This window comes from Poecilia reticulata, chromosome 19, assembly GCF_904066995.2.
Source record: "Poecilia reticulata chromosome 19, P_reticulata-male-v2, whole genome shotgun sequence".
NCBI lineage: Eukaryota > Metazoa > Chordata > Actinopteri > Cyprinodontiformes > Poeciliidae > Poecilia > Poecilia reticulata.
In genome coordinates, this window is record NC_088848.1 from 13,922,326 (window position 1) to 13,941,699 (window position 19,374).

Sequence of the window (19,374 nt, forward strand, 5' to 3'; positions counted from 1 at the left end):
CTACAAAGTCAAGAATTAATTATCTTCAATGAATGCAGCCGTCCATCTGTCCATTTATCCATCCATTCAATGCTTACATACTAGATATTGTAAGTTTGTAGGGACAGTTTATTCTCCACTGAGTATCACAGCAGGCTCATTCGATACAACTACAACAATGAACAATGCTTGTTACCAAACAAGAGATCTCATTTTTACATAAACTGTGAGTTTGTTTCTGTGCCTGATAAACTTTTGTTAAATTGTTCTTTTGTAAAGTTACTCACAGACTACAGTGGGTAGAGTAGCAAGACATTTCGCACAAGTAAAAGTAATGATACTTCATTTGGAAGAATTGTTGGCTAAAGTCCAATACAAAGAGGAATTATGTGAAAATGTATGTAGGCTATAGGTAAAAATAAAAATAAATATATATATATATATATATATATATATATATATATATATATATATATATAATTCAAAGTGCAAGAAGAAATTATGGCTTGTCTAGATAGGGTGCAAAGTTGTGGTGGTGGATTTAGAAATCATAAGCTATCTCCAGAATTCATACTTTTTAATGTGAAGTTTTACTCTGCTGTGGAAGCTTTCTCTGAGCTTTCTTTGATATGGCCTCATTTTACATATTTAGAGCAAAGAACAGGTTGTTCAGAAACAGACCTTGAATCTAGGGTATCTTCTCCATAAACCATTTTTTTTGGGTAACAAATCAACCCTCCTTATAAAGTATTATTTTCTCTGTCATTTTGCAGTTTGATTTATTTACTTAACACAACAACTAGACATCTTTTATGCAAATATTATTGGATTTTGAACTCATTCCACACAAAGCCTTAGCTTTGTGTGTCTGTGGGGACAAATGTTTTCCTTTAAACCCAAAAGGCCATTTGGTATACGGAACTGCTGGGACGGGGTTAGCCTTTGGGGCAACGGGTAATGGGAAAAGTAAAACAGCCTGCGTGCGTGTGTGTGTGTGTGTGCGTGCGTGCGTGCGTGCGTGTGTGTGTGTGTGTGTGTGCGTGCGTGTGTGTGCGTGTGCTGGTATGTCTGCGTGTGTAAGAGGGACATATAAATCTACGCTTCTCAGAAAGTAAACATCGGAAACTGTAATTTGCTTTTCAAAACAAAAGCACACGTTTTTTTTCTGTTGTTTCTAGACTGGTACAGATGTAGCTATAATATGCCTGATTAGAAAGTAACATTTTTCTCTGCCAATATTGTGAAAGGCAATATTTATTTCACAAAGTTTCCTTATGTTATTTGACCAGCTATTCCATATGCATATTCAGAGTAAAAATAAAGACCCTTCAAAATCCTTAAGTGCAACACAACAGCCCAAATGTTCAAAACTGAGCATCAGTTTTAACCACATTCCAGAAAGCATTGAAGATCACAAAAGGTTTAGACTTTAAGGTTAGAAAATAGTTTGAATTAAGCAAGAGTCATTGCTGAACTTTACGTAAAATGTTGACCACTAAATGTGCATTTTAACCTTCATACAAGGTCAAAGTATTGAACTCTTTTATGTTTTAATCCATTAATACTGCAAATATCAAGAAATTTAATTGTGATATGAACTAAGAAACCAAATAAATAACTGTGAAATGATAGGAAAATAATACATACTTTCAACTTTTTTAGGTAAAGTTGAAATCCCGGTTATATCAGCATCAGCAGCTTTTAACAGCTCCAAGAGCACTGTCAAATCCACCACTTGATCATTTGTAATGTGACATAGCCCTTTACCCAAACAGACTAGTTGAACAAACATGTTGAACAACGATCTTTGGTTAGGCGAGACCAACATTAGCGTATCAATTTTGCTTTCACTCTGTTTTGTTTGCATTTCAAACAGTATATTATAGCATTTATTTTGGTGTAATCATTGGCCTATCTATAGGGACAGAATTAATTCAAACCACATAGAATGATCTCGTACAACACACTTTGTACTAATTTGTGTTGCTCTGTTTCGTAAAATGCTGTTGAATTACATAAACATTTGCTGTAAATCCTTTACAACATGTTAACTTACCAATCAGAACACAATTTACAGGGACTTTTATTTTGAAAGTTTGAACCGGATGTAACTGGTAGTTTTTCGAGCTAGCTTACTCCCGCTCTCTAAAACTCCTGCGGTTTCTGTTCAACCCAGCAAACGCGCTTCACGCGGAGGGAGACACCTCAGAGCTACAGAGAGGACGTTTAACATTTTATTTTATCAACACTTGCCTTGACTTTGTTCCGTCTTTGTGGATGAGGCGCTTAGAACGGAAGAAAATCAACGTCGCATGCAGGTTTTTCTCAAAACAGTTTTTGACGATCGGAAACACTGTCTCTTGGGAAGCTGCACATGGTATGTTTTTATCGAGTTTTATTTTATTTTGTCTTTAACTGTGTAACAATTATTATACTATAAATATGTAAACGCTTTGTTTGTGTTAGTTGTTAATGCCTGACTTGTTTACTGTACTGCAGAGTTTTAATTACCTGTGGACAGGTGTAAAGGTTAGCTCCACATGGTTCAGTTTGTTAGATTAATCGGACATGAAATAGTACAACAAGTAAGAACTTATTGTTTTTAAAGTACTGCTTAAAGCCAACAGCACTTCTCTGACGTGTTACAGATCGTTGTTCTTCTTGCTTGCTTTTTAGTAAATTTTTTTGTAATCTATGTTTGAATCAGGCATGACAGGTTGCGTGGATGTAAACACAACAAAAAAGCTCCTGTCGAGTAATCGCACTAGTTTCCTGCTCAGATTATAGTTTCAGTCCAGGACTCTGCTTCAACAGTGATCCTTATCAGGAGCGTTCAACAGTAACCTTTTATCAGGTCCAAATAAATCTCATTTATCTTATATCTTCAGAAACAAATAGACCTGGGACAATTTCTGCTGAGCCACACTCTATTGGATGACTACAAAACTTAAATTGTACAACGCTAATAGTTTGTGCCCTCGTTGAAGGCGCGTACAATGTCTTGTGCAGTGTCTCTGTGCCCTTTAAATGTTTTTACATTTTGTCACATTACAACAACATTCTTTAATGGATTTTATTGGGATTTTATGTAATAGATCACTACAAAGTAGAACTAGTACCTGTGGGGGAAAACAGGCTAATTCTCAATGTTATAATCTGGAAGTGCAGAGTGCATTTGTATGCAAAACATTACATTTTGATTTCATTTGACCTGAGCATTTTCTTCCATTTTTGTTGTTGCTATATCCACTACCTGAAACTGCAAAAAAAAAAAAAAGCCTTAAATACGTTAAATATGCATGAATAGCAAACACTACTCCATTCGATTCACATAAAATCTTAATGCAAACGCGAAGTAAAGCTTAAAAAAAGTAGGACAAACTATCAAGAAAACAATCAAAGAGAGGAGGAGATTGCTTAAGAATTGTCACTACTGTTGTCGTTGGATAAATAACTAATATTCATGATTTCTAAGTTTGCAGAGCCCTGTTTTAAGTCGCACATGACGCACATGAAATGCACATAATGCATTGATTTTATGGTGTTTTGCGATCAGCTTCAGAAAAGTAAAGGCAGAAAATCTGACGTAGTGAAGTGAGTAACGAGTTTCAACCATCTGAATGAGGAAAATCTCTCCTCTCTACCAGATCTGCAAACATGATGTACATATGAGTCACTTGAAATGTTTCCACCTCCAGATCCATAGAGTCTCAGAGGAATAAATAACTTTGTAGAATTTCAGCCATTAGCTGCATTGATCCTTTTAAAAAAACAACAAAAAAAAAACCTTTTGTCAAGAGCATGAAACTTAAAACACTCCCTATTACATCAAAGCAGAGGTTGCCCAATACTATTTTGCTTATTCGGACTAACTTGCCCTGTAGGCACAACAGTTTGTGAATTCCTAAAATAAATGTCATTCCCCTTGTAATGCTGTGCACAGACACTCCTTACATTATACAGATGCACAGCATTGTTACTATGACAAGTGTGGAGAGAGAAATCTAGCAGGAAACACAAATGCAGCTCTGGATTTTCCAAAAAATGTGAACTTGATAGCAAAGTAATCCTTTTTGTTTACCAGCGTTTGTCATGCACAAGTTCACAGCAGTGCTAGTGGAGTGTTTACATGAGGAAAAGAAAAAAAAAAAAAGAAAAAATCCCCAGGAGTGCTCATTTGCTGTAAGTAGCGAGATTAAAAAAAGCACCTAGGCTATTTTCGTAAGCAGCTGCCTCATCTGTAAAGTATTGCCAAATAGTTGGAACAAGATGAGAATATCCGAAAGACGAACAAACAAACTGAGCGAGGAGAGCTCGACGCTCCTACACTGTAGGATGTCGGATTTCCATTTCTGCACCTGAAGCGCAGAACAAGGCCAGATTCTTGCGTGAACCATTTTCCTTAAGGAGCTGGGGATGTTTGTGTTTATGCGTTCATCATTTCTTTCTGTTATTCTTTTTTCTCTTCCTCACATTGGATCCTTTTATCAGTCTCATAGCTCCATACAAGTTAAGATATGCTCTCTGGGTTGGTATTTTTGACTACTAAAGGTTTTAAAAATTTTATTTTAATCTGTTCCTGTAGTTTTTCTTTTAAGGTGAAGACATTTTTACTTGTTGCGTGGGTTAGGCTTTCTCCTCTTTTCTTTTGTTTTTTTTTGGAAAACAGCTGATGGGTTTTAGATCCAAATGTTGTTTCTTTCTTTTAAAACCCTTCACCTCAAGTTATGGAGCCTCCTTCTCTTTTGCTGCTCTGAATTTTGTCCTTGAGCTGATTTAAACTCAGGGTCAAGTTCCTCTGTCCTTTTCTGTTGCGCTGCACAAACTTTTCCCTTGAACAAATAAAAAGAGCTAAACTTTCGGAGACAAGTCAACAATAGGAACACAGTGAGAGCTGTCAGGCAACTTGAAGGCTGTGTTTTAGTTTTCCTGAGGGACCATCACATCAAGAGCAGTGCTGTTTGAGGATTTACAAGCTTCCTTTTGTTTAGGCTGTCCTTCATTGTGTGGAAATTACTCTGCTGTAGATGGCTGTTAGCTGTAATTAGCGATTTCCCACACCGCGGTAGTTTCGATTGCAACACCCACTCATTTTGGTTTTCCCAAATAAGAAAACGTAGCACACGTTCATCATCTTGCACCTCATTATCAGCAGTGTTTAGGATCAGAGGTTATGATTTATTCCATGTTCAAAAAAAAAAAAAAAAACTATTGCAGAAAATTGAGCACAAGGCAGCTAAGAGCAGAGTAGGAAGTTTCAAAGGAGTGATAACTAAGACTTCAAGCACTGGCATCTGCCGTAATGTGAACATTTCTGTCAATACTTGGTGGGAAGTTAGAAGTTTCTGCTCCGGTTCTGACCAGCATTTTCACTCCGATTCCCCCAGGTGTCGGCCCTCTCATTTCTCCCAACAATTGTGTCACCGTGATGCTCTACATTAGTTTTATCCTGGAAGCAGGATCTATTTTGCTTCTTCACTGCGTCCATAACCCTGACGTTTACTAAAAGAAAGCACTTTTTGATAGAATCTGCATTGCACTCTGTGTCAGCTAAACCAAGTCAACCACGGAGGCTGAAATGCTGCTACTTCCAGAGTCTGATTTAAAAAATGGATGAATCAATGATTTATTGAAATTGTCTTTCCTATATGTGAGCTGCAAGAAGGCAACAAATTTTTTAAAAAATGTGGCTATAAATAGAGGAGAAAAAATTGTTCCCCTTGTCATGTCTGTCCATTTCAGCCACAAATAAGTCTGTATTGAAGCAATGGTTAAGTGTAGCAAACTCAGAAACTAAACATAATTTGCATAGCTCAGCTTTTTGAGAAACACTGAATTGTTCTTGAGAATTTTTTTTATTTTTTATGAATAGTGTCCATAACTAAGTACTGTTTAAATATGATCCCTTCTGGATGAGGCAAACATTAACTTTACTGTGAATGTTTAACCTGTATTCTATTGCAGGTTTAATAAAACATAAATTAACACTCTGAAATCAGTATTCTTGACATTCCAGTTTTATCCGGGCAAACACCCTTTATGTGCTGGAATGATGCCACACTTCTTGTTGCCTTCACAGCGGTGAATCAAAGCCACTCAAAAGACCGGAGTCAGCGTTTGCAGAACTTTTGTCTCTGCAGTTATGCAAGTCTTGTAATGATGGATTATGAGACTTAAAAAAAAAAATGAAAAGGGGAACCTGAACCTTTACATCTTGAAAGTAGCTCAGCCTACCAGCTGATATGTGGCTGAATTTATTTGAAATCTAAGACTCTGAACTTTTTGTCTTATATCACAGTTTTCTGATACCCAGGTGTTTCAGCTAACTTGTATGTAAAGTTTTTTTATTTTAAAAAAAAAAACACTAACAGTTAATTTTAGCCCTCAGATAAACTATTTTAATATTCTTGCAGTGATAAAAGATTTCACTGTATGGTGGCCGTGCAACTCGGGTTTAAGAATACATCTTTCATCCATTGGCAGTCAGGATTTAGAAGGTTTTCCTCTCTATCGAGGCATAAGGGTTGTGACCTCTCCACAGCATTTGGATTGGCATTCTTATCCGGCTCGGATTTTATATTTTTTTTATTTTTTTGCATCCACAGCTGGACTGCACAGCTGTTTGTTGCACATTGGTGAATATTTCATGGCCTTAAAATCCTGAGTCTCTAGGAACAAGTTGCATGTTTTGGTTTCAGAGTACTTCAGTAATTTTCCCTACAGGTTAAGGAACACGTGTTTTAATTTCTTTTTATTTGATTCAGGCGACCAGGATAGAAACCGTTGTATGTTTCACATCTTTTCCCAGCTGCTCTTTTTAAGGAGAACACCTTAATTGCAATTGCATTATATTGCTATGCTTTAGAAATATTACGGTAAATAATGACGTGATTATTAAGACTTTAAAACTTGCCTGCTTGCTCAGGAAGCAATTCAACCATTTTATTCTGGCGTTTTTGAGTTTCAGCTTAATTTTTAAAGTTTTTTTATTATATATAATTTCTCACTCTAAACAAGATTAATAAATCATCATGCTTTTCACCTCAACCCCTCCCACCCCCAAAATCACTGAGGCTGGTTCTGTTTGGGTCTTCTTGCAACACGTCATTGATCTGACATGTTTTTTTTTTTTTTTTTTTGTGACTTGGTGCTAAATAAATAAACGAATTTACAAACAACTCCCCCCCCCCAAAAAAAAACAACAACTGCTGAGCAAAGAAATTCTCTCTTATGTTATACAAACATGTCATCATTAAAAAAAAAAAATAGAAAAACTTCCCCAGAACCTTAAAAATACTGTGCGATATTATGACTTTAAAAGAAAATGTACTTATAAAGACAGATCATTCAGAGTAATTATAAGCGGGCGAACCACACTCAATCACTTCTCCACCTCTACCCCGTTCATTTTCTTAATGACTCCCAAATGTTTCCTCCCCTTCTCCCTCTGACCCGACCCCTTCCTTCCAGCGCCTCTTTTCCTGCAGTCACTTTGTGAATGAGTCTCACGGAGCTGCTGCAGTCATGATTAGATTACAGTTTTGTAAACGGCTCCGATAAGACGCCCGGCTGCTGTGGTCACAGCGAAGTAAGCGTGACAGAAATCGGCTATAGTTTGGACAAGGTGTCCTTGGAGGAAGCTGACTTTGGCGTAATGTTGTCAAAAATGTGTCTTCTATGGGAGATAACCTTGTCATTTACCTTAAACCGGGATCGGCAGCTTCTGTTTAAGTTACACACTTAAAATGTAACATGCAGTGCTTTGGAAAAATATCCAAATCCCCTCTTTTACATTTTATCCACAAACTTCAACATTTTTTTAGAGGGGGTTGGTGGGGTGTTTAAATTACAATGAAGTTTGGAATTTGGGGAGCTTCAAGAGTTATGAATTATTTTTTTCCAAGCATGTGAAGGCTCATAGTCTAGTTCCACCAATTTTTATTGGAGTAATTGTGTTTTTATCATAGTGACATTAGGTTTCGTGTCATTGCTTCCTGTAGATGTCTTTACTTTTTTTTTTTTTTTTCATTTTCTTTAAGCCCAACAGTTTTTTTTTCAGTTGGTTGGACTTAATTAGCTCAGTCTTCGGGGTTTGTAAGAAGATTTAGTCCCAGTTTTGTTACACTTGGAAGTGTGCCCGCATTTGAGATTACTCCGATCCGTTAAGACTTGTCAGGAAGATATTCCACTCAGTTTGTTGCATCATCTGTTTTTAATCGTGGATGATGATGTGCTCTGAAAAAAAAAAAAAAGAAAAGCACAAACAACAAGACCTTTTCCCATGAGCAGCTGCGATTAGAGGTGTAGTTAGTGTGATCATGACTTTCACAGCTGCTGCAGGGAGAGGCCCATATGTGCTCTTGTGCGGTACAATATCTCACTTCCAGCTCTGTGTTGTTTATCCTGTTTTTTTGTTGTTGTTTTTTTTTTTTGTTTCTCACATTTTTGCTCATCAATCCTTGCCGTCAGTGTCGGCGCTTATTTACTCTTCGGTTGTGTCAGCTGCTTGGCATCCTTCTGTAATCCATCTGCATACCTCCGACTACGTCAAAGCCCACAATGTTTCTCATTAAGGCCAGAGAAGTGGCAAACAAAGCAAATCGTTAATGTAAAAATGAAAGGAAATTTTAGTTAAGTGTTTAGTTCTTTTATAGTTATACTTTTTATTGTAACATTACATAGATTGAAGTAGATGTGTACCAATAAAGCAAATTTATATTGGAGTTGTCAAAAATAAATAAATAAATAAATAAAGATCCTGTCAGGTCATCTCCAGGGTTTTCTTTTTTTTTCTTGCAGACCTAATTAATTCCCATGTTGTATTACAATGTTAGTATTGTATAATGTTCTGGCTCATCACGTTAAAAATATTACTTGTTTTGCTAGAACCTGACTGAGTACAGAACTATTGTGCATTTCGTTATGGTTTCAGGGTCTCTTTCCACTTGACGTGGGCTGGTAAAACTACAGCATAGTGGTATTTAAACACAAAAGTTAAACGTGAGCAAATTAATCTTTTAATTAAAAAAATTGGTTGCTGCTAAACGTATAAATATTAAATGTTGATGGTGTTTAGCAAATGTAGAGGTGAGCAGAAATATCAAAATCCACTCAGTAAATTTCAAGTCAGTTTGCTTAGTGTAAAATTTTAATCTGCTGGGAGACAACGTGTCTTCAGTTGCTTAACAGAGAATGGCTATGCTTACTTTTTAAAGCTCTTTATTTTAATTAAAGGAATATATTTCTACTTTTATATTCTCACCAGGATCGTCAGTAAAAATCTTCCCAAACTCTCAGTTTTCTTGTTGGTGAGGGGAAAAAAGAAGCCTTCCTTAGGCCAGCTGGCCAGCAGTGCAGCAACAAGTAGGAGGGTGGCTGTTCCATGCAAGATCGCTGCTCTGTTCCCTTTAACCATTCCCTGTTCATTTTATAGGAATTATTAGCAATTTCTGTCGCATTTTAAAACCTTGATGTATTTTGATACTGGTAATCCGACCTTTGCTTACTGTCATTTCTGCGGGATTCACTTCTACTTGTTTTAATTTTTTCACACTTAGCAAAGTTGTGTTCTTAATCTATCGCTTACCCATCTTCACTGTGATTTTCAGATGGCTTTAAAATGAAACGCTTCCAAAATTCTGTTATGCGTTACCAGGTCTGCTTGTACCAACATCTTTTTTTTAATGTAGTTTTCTCGTAACCGGGGGAAACGGGGGTGCTCAGCTGGACTTTCGTCATATAAGTGGGACGAGTCGTCCCTGAGGTTGGTTGTTTTGGATATTTTTAAATGCATTTCTCCTCAGTGTCACTGTGATTTCTGGCCTGATTATTCTCCAGCTGAGCGAACACATGATGACAACATCCAGCTCCACTTTATTTAACACGTGTACTGCTACTTGAAAACATAGGGTGGGGAGGAAAAGAAAAAAGAAAATTAAACGTAACAGGATGCCAGCAAAATAGCAACAGATTCACACCTCCACAGTACTGTAAGTGAATGTATTTTATTTGTTTTTTTGAATGGAGAGGCTGGCCGGTTGGTGGGTGGATGAGCGAGTGAAGGGTGAAGAGGTGGTTTGGAGGTGCGAATCATAATCCACGTGGGTGGTGGGAAGCACGGTTAGCTGCGTCACTGTGTTGCATAAGAACATACGTAGGCAGAGGGGATGCGGATCTGAAGTAATGAGCGTGGGGAGCCGTTGGTCCTATCTGGGAGCTCCGATGAGACGAGGGATGGTTATTGTTCGAGCTGTCAGCAGTCTCCGTGTGTTCTTAGCAGACTAATCAGAGTTGCTTCGATGGCTGTGTAGTTGGTGCATTAGAGTTATTAGCAATCGCGTGATTAAAAAGCTGAATAGGAAATGTAATCTCTGTTTTACCATATGAACCTTATTATAAAGGAATGGTGAGAAAAAAAGAGAGAGGAAAAAAAAGCACCACCTAATGGTCAGCCTGAACTATAGGAGCGGTTTTCCCTCATTGGTTTTCTGAGATGTCGGAGGATGTTTGAGGTTTGGCTTGAGTGATCCTAAATGAGGATGTCTGCGGAAAATACAAGGATTTTTGAGCCATTTAAGATGGAATGTAATGTTTTCCATGTGGGCTGTCAGGCATGCTGGTTTTCCCTGTGGACTGACTTCCCACCCTCTGCCCAGTTTATCCCCTTTCAAATAAATATTTGTGTTGTAGCAGGAGTTCTGAGTGCTTGTTACACTGTTGCCTTGCTCTTTGCCACACTTAAACCCAAGCTTAGTATGTAAACATCAAGCATGCTGTCATTGCTGTCCTTTTTGCTCCACCACTTCCCCTTCCTGGCCTTCATCCGGTTGTGATGGTGCCATGTTTTTGCATTGAGTTTGCTAACTTGACCGGAACCATTGTCACGTGGTTGAACTGTAGAAGAGCAATAAACTTTAGTGCTGCAAGCGTGGATAGGTGATGAAGTCAGAAATCACTCTATTCCAAAAGGCATATGTCCTCATTTTTAACTTTCAGATCGTTATTCACAATATTTTACCAAGGTTATGTACACACAGCTGAACTTCGGCATCAATAAATGTTACACTTGCTGCCCAAGATAAAAGTCATGATTGTAAAGTCTCAGTGATTAGAAGGAAGTTGGTAGAAAAATTGACCTGAGTATCGACTTGGAGACCTAGCAAGCCAAGCACCCTATTCAGGGATTTAAGAGCTCTGTGACCAGCCTGGTCTGCTTGTAATTCTCCACAGTGACTGATTGTAATTCTCCAAATGACGGCTCGTGACAAATTACAGTTTACATAAAACTCTCTCTGCATTGAGTTAGACCAGGGGTGCCCAAACGTTTTGAGAGCAAGATCTACTTTTTCTCTCACCAGCCGCCTGAGATCTACCTCATGACACAAGGACATAAAAATTGCAAATTAAACTCTATTGACTTATTTTATATGCGAATATACATCAGTTATAGCAGAAATAATAAAATGACAGAAAACCTAATCTCCTCAGTGAGATTCTGACACTGGGAGGTTGTTACTGGTTTCTCAGTCAGAAGCTGGTTGCTAACCTGACACCAGCAGGTGTCAGTCAGTCATGGTGGATCTGAAATTTGGTTTGATGACCTCGATATGAGAAACTACAGACTGACAGGAGGAACCAAAGAGCCCAGTAAAGGTATAGGCAAATCTTCTGAAGTCGGGATATAATTAATTTAATTTCACATAATTATCGTGGTAGAATTTGTTAAAACTTAATGAAATATATTTGTCCTATTTGATGTTTGTTGTGATGTATGCTCACAAACGAACGAGGTAATTAGTCCAATTTTGTCGTTTATTGAATGTTGAGAAACTACAGCAGGTGTAATGAGCCACAGCAAAGGTAAACAAAGGTAAAACAACCCGAACAGACTATCAACTGGAAACATCTCCTACCTTTTTACTCTCAGTCTGTCGTTTAAGCACACCCGTTGCCGTGGCAACCGCCTGCACCCCGCAAGCCGAGCAAAGATTATATTAAAAACATTCAGTCCGTTACGATATCAGGTTTCCAGGCTTGATATTTATTTCTCGATTATTAATAAGCCTCATGAACACAGCGGTGGTTGAGTAGCTAATTTAAACTCCTGCTTTGCTCTCAGTTGGTCTTTGAGTCGCTTTTTTCCCCTTTTTTTTGTTAATGGAACCGAAACGCACAGAATTGCACAACACCTTGTTGAAACAATAATTACTGAGATTATTAATTTTAACATGTTTCGTTGACTTTTTATAATTATTCTTTTTTAATTAAGCTACAAACGTTTAGGATCTTGGTGAATATTTTTGATAAGCCTATCAGAAGAGGAAGTGCTGGCCTCAGCGTCCTGGCGGCTTCAGTTTGTCACCTGGTGCCGAGATCGACTCAAAACCTTTCCGCGATCGACGTATTGAGCACCCCTGATTAGACGATGCGACTTGCTTCTTTTGTTCTTTCCAATGCTGTTACTCTGATGTGCGTGGGCACATGTTTCTCCCAAATGTCCAGAATAGCACTCTTTATCTGGAAACATTAAGTGATGAACGGAAGCAGCTGAAAGTCTTATCTCTCTCCACGTAACTATTGTGTTTTACTCGAGGGGTTCAGCTGCACTACAGTATCTGGAGATACTTGAAAATTCTTACTTGAAAACAGCATGAAGTATTTATTGAGATCATGTTCAATACCAACGTTAATCAGAAAAGCAAAAAACAGAAATGTTTGATGGCGCAAATAATTTATACAGCACTTTTAGGCCAGAAATTAGTATTGACTCCTAAAATGTTGTATATCTCCATGTCATCTTTTCTGCTTTCTTTTTTTCTTTTTTATTTTTTGTCATTTGCAGTTCTTTGGTAGAGTCCGCATGCTGGAGCACTGGTAAACCTTTTGCCTCCAGATTAAGCTCTAATCTGTGTCCCATTTCCCTCTGTCTGCCCTCTTTGGATGAGCAGAGACAGGTTTTGGACCAAATTCTGTGCTCTATTCTGATCTCTTACAAGCTTTTATTTAGGGCTTAATTGTTGAAAGTCTAATTGCCACAGGGGTAAAGTACTGTGTTTCATTCATTTGGTGGCAACTTGACTTTTTTTTTTTTTTTTTTGACGTGGAGTAGCTTTATGAGCAGGAAACTGAAAGAAAATTCTGATTCTGAATAAGATGAGCCTCTGTTCATAACAGAAGTTAGAAGCTGTGCTCAATGAAATTGAAGGGCAACGTAGTGAGAGGTGTCGAGATGCGTTTATCTACTAAAGTACAGCATGCTCTCACTTTTAAATTACGTTCATAGCTAAAGTAGGCTCTCCTTATTGATCAAAACTTTCAGGTTTACGACGTTTTAATAAATCGTTTAATCATTAAACAATTTTTAAAGCTCCCGTTTCAAGTAAACATTCTGCCGCAAGTCCCTCTTTCTCTGCTGTTAGGCCTTTCATTTTAATAAGGATTATCCCAGTCTGTTTGGAAAAGCAGGTGAGGGGTGTGACCCTCTTAGAGAAAACACCTGTTTCTCCTATGTAAAGCAGCTCGTCAACATTTAAAACAAACGCTTCAGGGCATTACTTTTCAGGCCGCCGAGTTCATTCTGCCGCTCGGCCCTGTTGGGCAACATTCAGAAAGACGCTCTAAAGCCTTTCTTTCTGTCGAACCACATTACATGTGGGCAGCCACGCTGTCCTCAGCACTTCCATCTGTCTCTTTAACGTACATTTGTGGTGCGTCAGCCACAGATGGAGGAGCTGATGGTCTTAAGTTACACTGTCCCTGTTGGCAGTTGGTAACGTTAGTTTTAGCAAACATCCCCTGATCCTGCTGATAAACAGAACACACACTGACCAGATGCTACCTTCCTCATTCTGTTTCACACGTCTGACAACAGTTTCCTTTTTTTAAATCCAAAATAATGGAATAGGGATTAAAACACATTTGTGCTTTTTGAGTGGTATTACAGCAATGCAAGGTTTTATTTTTTGGTTTATAGCAAACTATGTTATGCTGTCTGCTTTTACTGATGTCTTGATTGTAAAGTTTGATTATGCGACCTGGAGTTGGGGCAAAAAATGCCAAAGTATTGGTCAGACTCATTTTAATTTCTTACATTTACAAAAGAAAATAAATAAATAAAACATGTTCTGGTAGCACTGGCTTCATTACTGATATAAATTAGTTATAAAAGTATTACTGATTGCACTTTAAAAATTAGGTAACTTTATGTTATTAAAGGTAAAGTTTAAACAGTAATGATTTATTTTTTAATGTCAAGTTGTCATAACAAAGACATTTTGAATAATGTCAACTTTGTATTAAAAGTGTCATAATTTACCGAATGACGCTTTATGACAACAGTCATAAATATTCATGAAGGCTTATTCATGTTCATGACATGTGTTATGTCATATTTATGAAAGTGTCATGTCAGGCTTATTCACCCCCTTCAAATAAAGTGTTACCCATGTTCTCACTAAATGGCACAGTATGGCCTCAGAGGTATATCAAGGTATGTCAAGAAAACTGTTGTTATAATGGTACTTACGACAACATAGCAAAAAATGTTAAAGGACATATTTTTTAATTCAAAAGAATAATAAAAATATGTATAAAAGAATAAATACTGTTTCTGGAACATTTGACTTTATAACAAGGTACCAAATCGAGTATAAGAGTAGGCAAAAGGGGCAAATTGACTGAGTCATATGAACCAAGATGCCTCCGAACTGGGAAAGGGTTTCAAATTCTTTCAATCAAGTTTTTTGTGTACTCCTATAAAGGCAAAATTAGAAGGATTGAAAAATACCCCAAATCAGGCCAAACCTCTGAAAGTTAAAACATCTTCATATTGATAGCTAAGTAGCTTCAGAGGGCTAATTAACTTCTCCAAACATCACCAGGTCCACTCTGAAGTGGGAAACGCAACAGCGATCAGGACATGTGGAATGTGGGTGGGAAACCTGTTGTGTGTGTATTTTATGTAATTATCTATACCAGTGCTATCTTGGCAAAGCTCTTTTTAATAGCAGCCATATCGGAACAGATTGGCCTCATCTCTTTTAATGAAATGAAACTTAAAAAAAAAATTATTCAACAGTGTGACAAAGATGTGTAGAAACACTGAAAAGTTACTTCCAGCTGTTAACATTTAGATTTTACACACCAGCCATTTGTTTGCGAACAGGGTTTTACAGTTTTAGTGTTGGTCTTCACTCGTGCGGACATGGAATTTCCCCCTCAGTCTTAACCTTCCTGCATATGAAGCGTTTTTTTCTTTTTTTTTTTTTTGTTTTTTACAACTCTGACTCAGATTTTCCTCTTTCTTGCTGACTTCTATAAACACTGTTGTCACATTTCAGGTTTTCCAGCTCTCCACAGCGCTGTTTACCTCACTGCTTTGCTTCTGTTGAATAATATGCTTATTCTTTTTCGTCTCCCCTCAGTCTGAGAGAACATCGAGGCGAAGGAGGGGGGTGAAAAAATGAAGTTTCTCACCAGTGTGAGTTACCGCCACGCTCACCAGATGTGTACGTGTTCATCGGAGGCCATCAGAAGCTGAAGACAGGTCGTTTTTTGAAAGGTAAGTGCTGACTTCTAGTTAAAATCTGACTTCGCTCTGAACAGATGATTCTAAAACGGCACTTCAGGACATCTTACTGGCAATGTTTTGGCATGCAGTACTCCTCCTGTGTGACCGTTAACAGATTTCTGCTGTGCGAGTGTGCAGCAGAATGGATCTTAATCAAGCATGGGGGTATTGCTGTAAGTCCAGAGCTCAAGGCGCAAATCTAATCTCTTTGGCACATTATACAGTAAATCAGAACTGTGGTTAAGTCGAGTGCCTGCCAACTCGGAACAGCTACAGTGTGGATTTATGACTGGACTTACTATGGGAGCTTATTTCAATCTCTTTTTATTTGGGTCTGAGACTGATGAACCACTCCGTGACACCGGCTCAGATTTTTTCATTTGTTTTAATCTTGAGGTGTCCACGTAATGCTTTGGGCCTTGGTGGGTTATTATGGAAACAAGCGGTCCGAGAGAGATGGGCCGGTCGGCGCCAGTTTTAGCTGCAGCATCCAATGGGAATGATGTCCCCATGCCGAGACAGGGCAGACGCTGATGGATGGCCTAGCTTTCTGCCAGTTTCTAGTCCCACGTCGGAGCCCTTGTTATGAAAATATGGATGGAAGCAGGCTGATGGGCCGCAGAGAGATGACATCTGCTTCTGTGATGGATGATCACCTGCACTGCATCCACAAGAGATGGAGATGACGCAGAATTGTGGCCAGAGTTCTTAGAAATTTAGCCCCTCTCAGCATCCGTTTGGATTGTGCCAGACTCAAAAGTATGCAAATCTCTGATTCAAGAGACATTGTTTTTGAGGTGCAGAGAAATTAGGGGTGTAAAAAAAATCTTAAAACTTAAAACAATCAGAAAAATAATGTAATATGAAAAAAAAAAAATACAGAAAATATGTCGCAATTTGACTGGATTGGAGTAAAAACCCCTAAAAAAAAATCAATGTCGAATCAGTTTTTGATTTAGTTACCTCATTCAGTCTTCAGTTCACGTCTAACATGATGAATTGCTGACATTTGCTCTTCCACATCTTTACATAATCCAGGTTAAAAATGGGTTAAAGTGGATAAAAAGTATATCATTGTGCAAATGTATCAGGAAAAGATTCAAAATTAATCCATGCTAACATATATACCATAACAGATTAAATGAAAAGTTGTAGATTGAAGCTGGAGAAGAAGGCTGGCAAGATGCTGGTATACAGCAATGGTGCCTCACGGATTTCTTACAAAGTCTCATTTTTCTGCAGGTGAAATATGCAATCTTCTGTGTTCACCATGTTTAGAGTAGGGTTTCTGGATGGAATCCGTTTTTTATTTGTGACAAGAAAATATAAATCGCCTGCTAAGATTCCCTAAAATTTTGTTGGAGAATATGTGATGTCCTGATGAAACCAAACTTGGACATTTAGGCCACATTTCCAAAATGAATAGTTGTCATGAAACAAACTTGAGTATTTCTTAAAGAACACCACACACACGGTAAAAATTGGTGACATTTGCCTCATTGACAGGGCTTATACTAGTTGAGGAGGAAGACAACACACTTTCTGGAGGAACATGTTGGATTTAAGCCAGTTTTTCCATAGTTGAGGATTCCCAAAACCGCCATTTCTTTAATGAAAGAGCAAAAGGACTCCACCCAGGTGCCCATTTGCTTTTCAAAGTCAGAATTCTAAGATTAAATTCAGAATTATTTTTTCTATTTTTTTTTTCAGTAGCAGTACTCTCTTCCATAGTATTGTTACCATTCTTCTAAATCCTCAAAATAGTGTAGACCTACTGTGTTTTTTTTTGTTTTGTTGTTGCAATGTTAACGTGGATGTCCTGCAGAATAAGAAAAGCCACGCAATATTTATTTTCCTTTTCTGCCCTGGTACGTAAATCCGCTCCCTCAAAGGGGGCTGAGTCACGTAACTCCCCCCCACCCCCCCCGCCTATAAAGAAGTGGTGTTAATGGTAGCATTCACAGAGGTGATTTCCAGCCTGCCTCTTTGTGCCAGCACTGGTGGCCTTGGGCTGGCTGATTGATGTTTGTTGTTCTGTATTGAATTCTGGTTTATATCGCTTTAGCTGCAGCTCCATGGGGGCTTTGCTTGTGGCACATTCAGTTCTACGCAGACCTCCCATCGAGACATCACCGCCAAGAATGACCGTGAACTCCCGCTCCTGCACAGGGCTCAAGGACAAACTTTGTTCCTCCAATGTGACCCATTTCTGGGAGCAGGGAAAGGGAGCAGAAATGAGGGACAGATTTGTGTGCAAGTCTGTAGCAGGACCTAGCCTACTTCTTCTACCCTACTTTATCCCCAGTCTTGTTGTTGGAGCTGATCAGTTACACACATTACACCATCTCTTTTTGCTAAATTTGGAGAAGATGCTGGTTTACAAAATAAAGGTATTTTGAGTGGTATATAGCTAATGCATACAGCTGTTCAGATTTTAGCGACTGAATTTGAAAATGTTTATATATGTGAGATACAGCTGTATTTGTGGGCATTATTTGCTGCAGTTTTCAAAAGAAATTCTTAATATGGATAGTTAAACTTTTATAACAATTTTTTTTATTGATGCCACAAATGTGGATGTGTAATAATAGAGTACAGAACAATTTGGCAACCCAAACTGAAGCGTCTATTCTATGCGCCTTATATATGAAAAAAGTTTTATAATAGGCCATTCATTGAAGGTGCGCCTTATAATCCGGTGCGCCTTATAGTGCGGAAAATACGCTAAGTATCTCTGGCTATACATCTGACGGTGTTTACAGTCGGAGCCCCATAAATTTATAATTGATGAACCATTTAGTCATTTTAAATTGATAATTACTGAATGTCTCATGAAGCCAATGGAAAATAAACGGTTCAAATAACAAACTTTGTCAGTTTTTCAAGTTCATGAAAAATTTTAATTATCATCAGTTTCTAGTTGATAGTATTCTTGCTGTTCTATTTTAACAGTTTACAACACTAAAGTTTCAGCCGCGATTGATAAAATCAAGAGACTAAAAATGAGCCATTTCCAGTATCTGTGAGGTGTGTAAGAATAAAGACAAATAAATCACTGAGACGCAAGAGGGTATTTGAAGAGATATTTCATTCACCACTCAACAAAAAGCCTAGGAAGAAATATTTTGAACGCTCTCATATTCTGGTTCTGAAAGAGAAATTGTCTTGCGTCAGCTTTCCGGCTTTATCCTTGGTGCCTGTATGTTTTTTTTTTTGTTTTGTTTTTGTTTTTAAAGAACTGAAAGCAGTGAAAAGAGCTAAATAGTTTTTAACTCAAAGCTGTTTTTTTCCCCACAGCTATTCATTTTTTTCCTTTCTCTTTATTCTCTTGTCCAACAAAGGAATCTCAGGGCTTTGCTGATGTTTCTTTGGCTAGAGGAAATGGCAGAGGACTGAAGCAGGGAGAAGGAGGTGTATCTGTATTAGGGAGAGGCTGGGCTGTGTTGTGAGGAAGAGGAGGAGGGAACGTATGAAAGCTGAGGAAGGGGAGGGGACTGAGCTCTTATTCACATTGGTGGCATTTGTCTTGAGAATGAGCTGTTTCTTTTATTTTTTGGAGGGGGATTTGGAGGTTGTTGGGTTTTTTTTTTTTTTTTGAGGGAGGGTGGCTTTTAGAAACAGAACATAGCGAGGGAGCGAGCTTACATCTTAGAAACGTTGTGGTATAGGCTGAGGTTATCAGGAGGAGCTGGTCTGACACCAAAGCAGCCATGCAAGGAACAAACTGGGGTAAGAAACTGAGGGTTGGACTGTTGGAGAAATGGATCGCTGCCTTTATTTACTTTTGTAGCAAGAGAGACAGGATGTTTGTACGGCTGGTTCATTTT

General features: G+C 38.1%; 1 protein-coding gene across 2 annotated transcripts in view; it reads left to right on the forward strand.

Annotated features, from left to right (window-relative positions):
• The first annotated feature begins 2,120 nt into the window (after nucleotides 1-2,120).
• The window catches only part of LOC103481675 (leucine zipper tumor suppressor 2), a 28,080-nt gene continuing 10,826 nt past the window's right edge, over nucleotides 2,121-19,374 (forward strand). Inside the window, exons 1-2 of one of the 2 annotated variants that reach the window (XM_081600909.1) lie at nucleotides 2,121-2,356; nucleotides 15,402-15,538. The gene's annotated coding sequence lies outside the window, so the exon portion shown is untranslated. Of the gene's footprint in view, nucleotides 2,357-15,401; nucleotides 15,539-18,928; nucleotides 19,277-19,374 lie in introns of those variants that run through there. The other variant, XM_008437314.3, reaches the window with a different exon arrangement.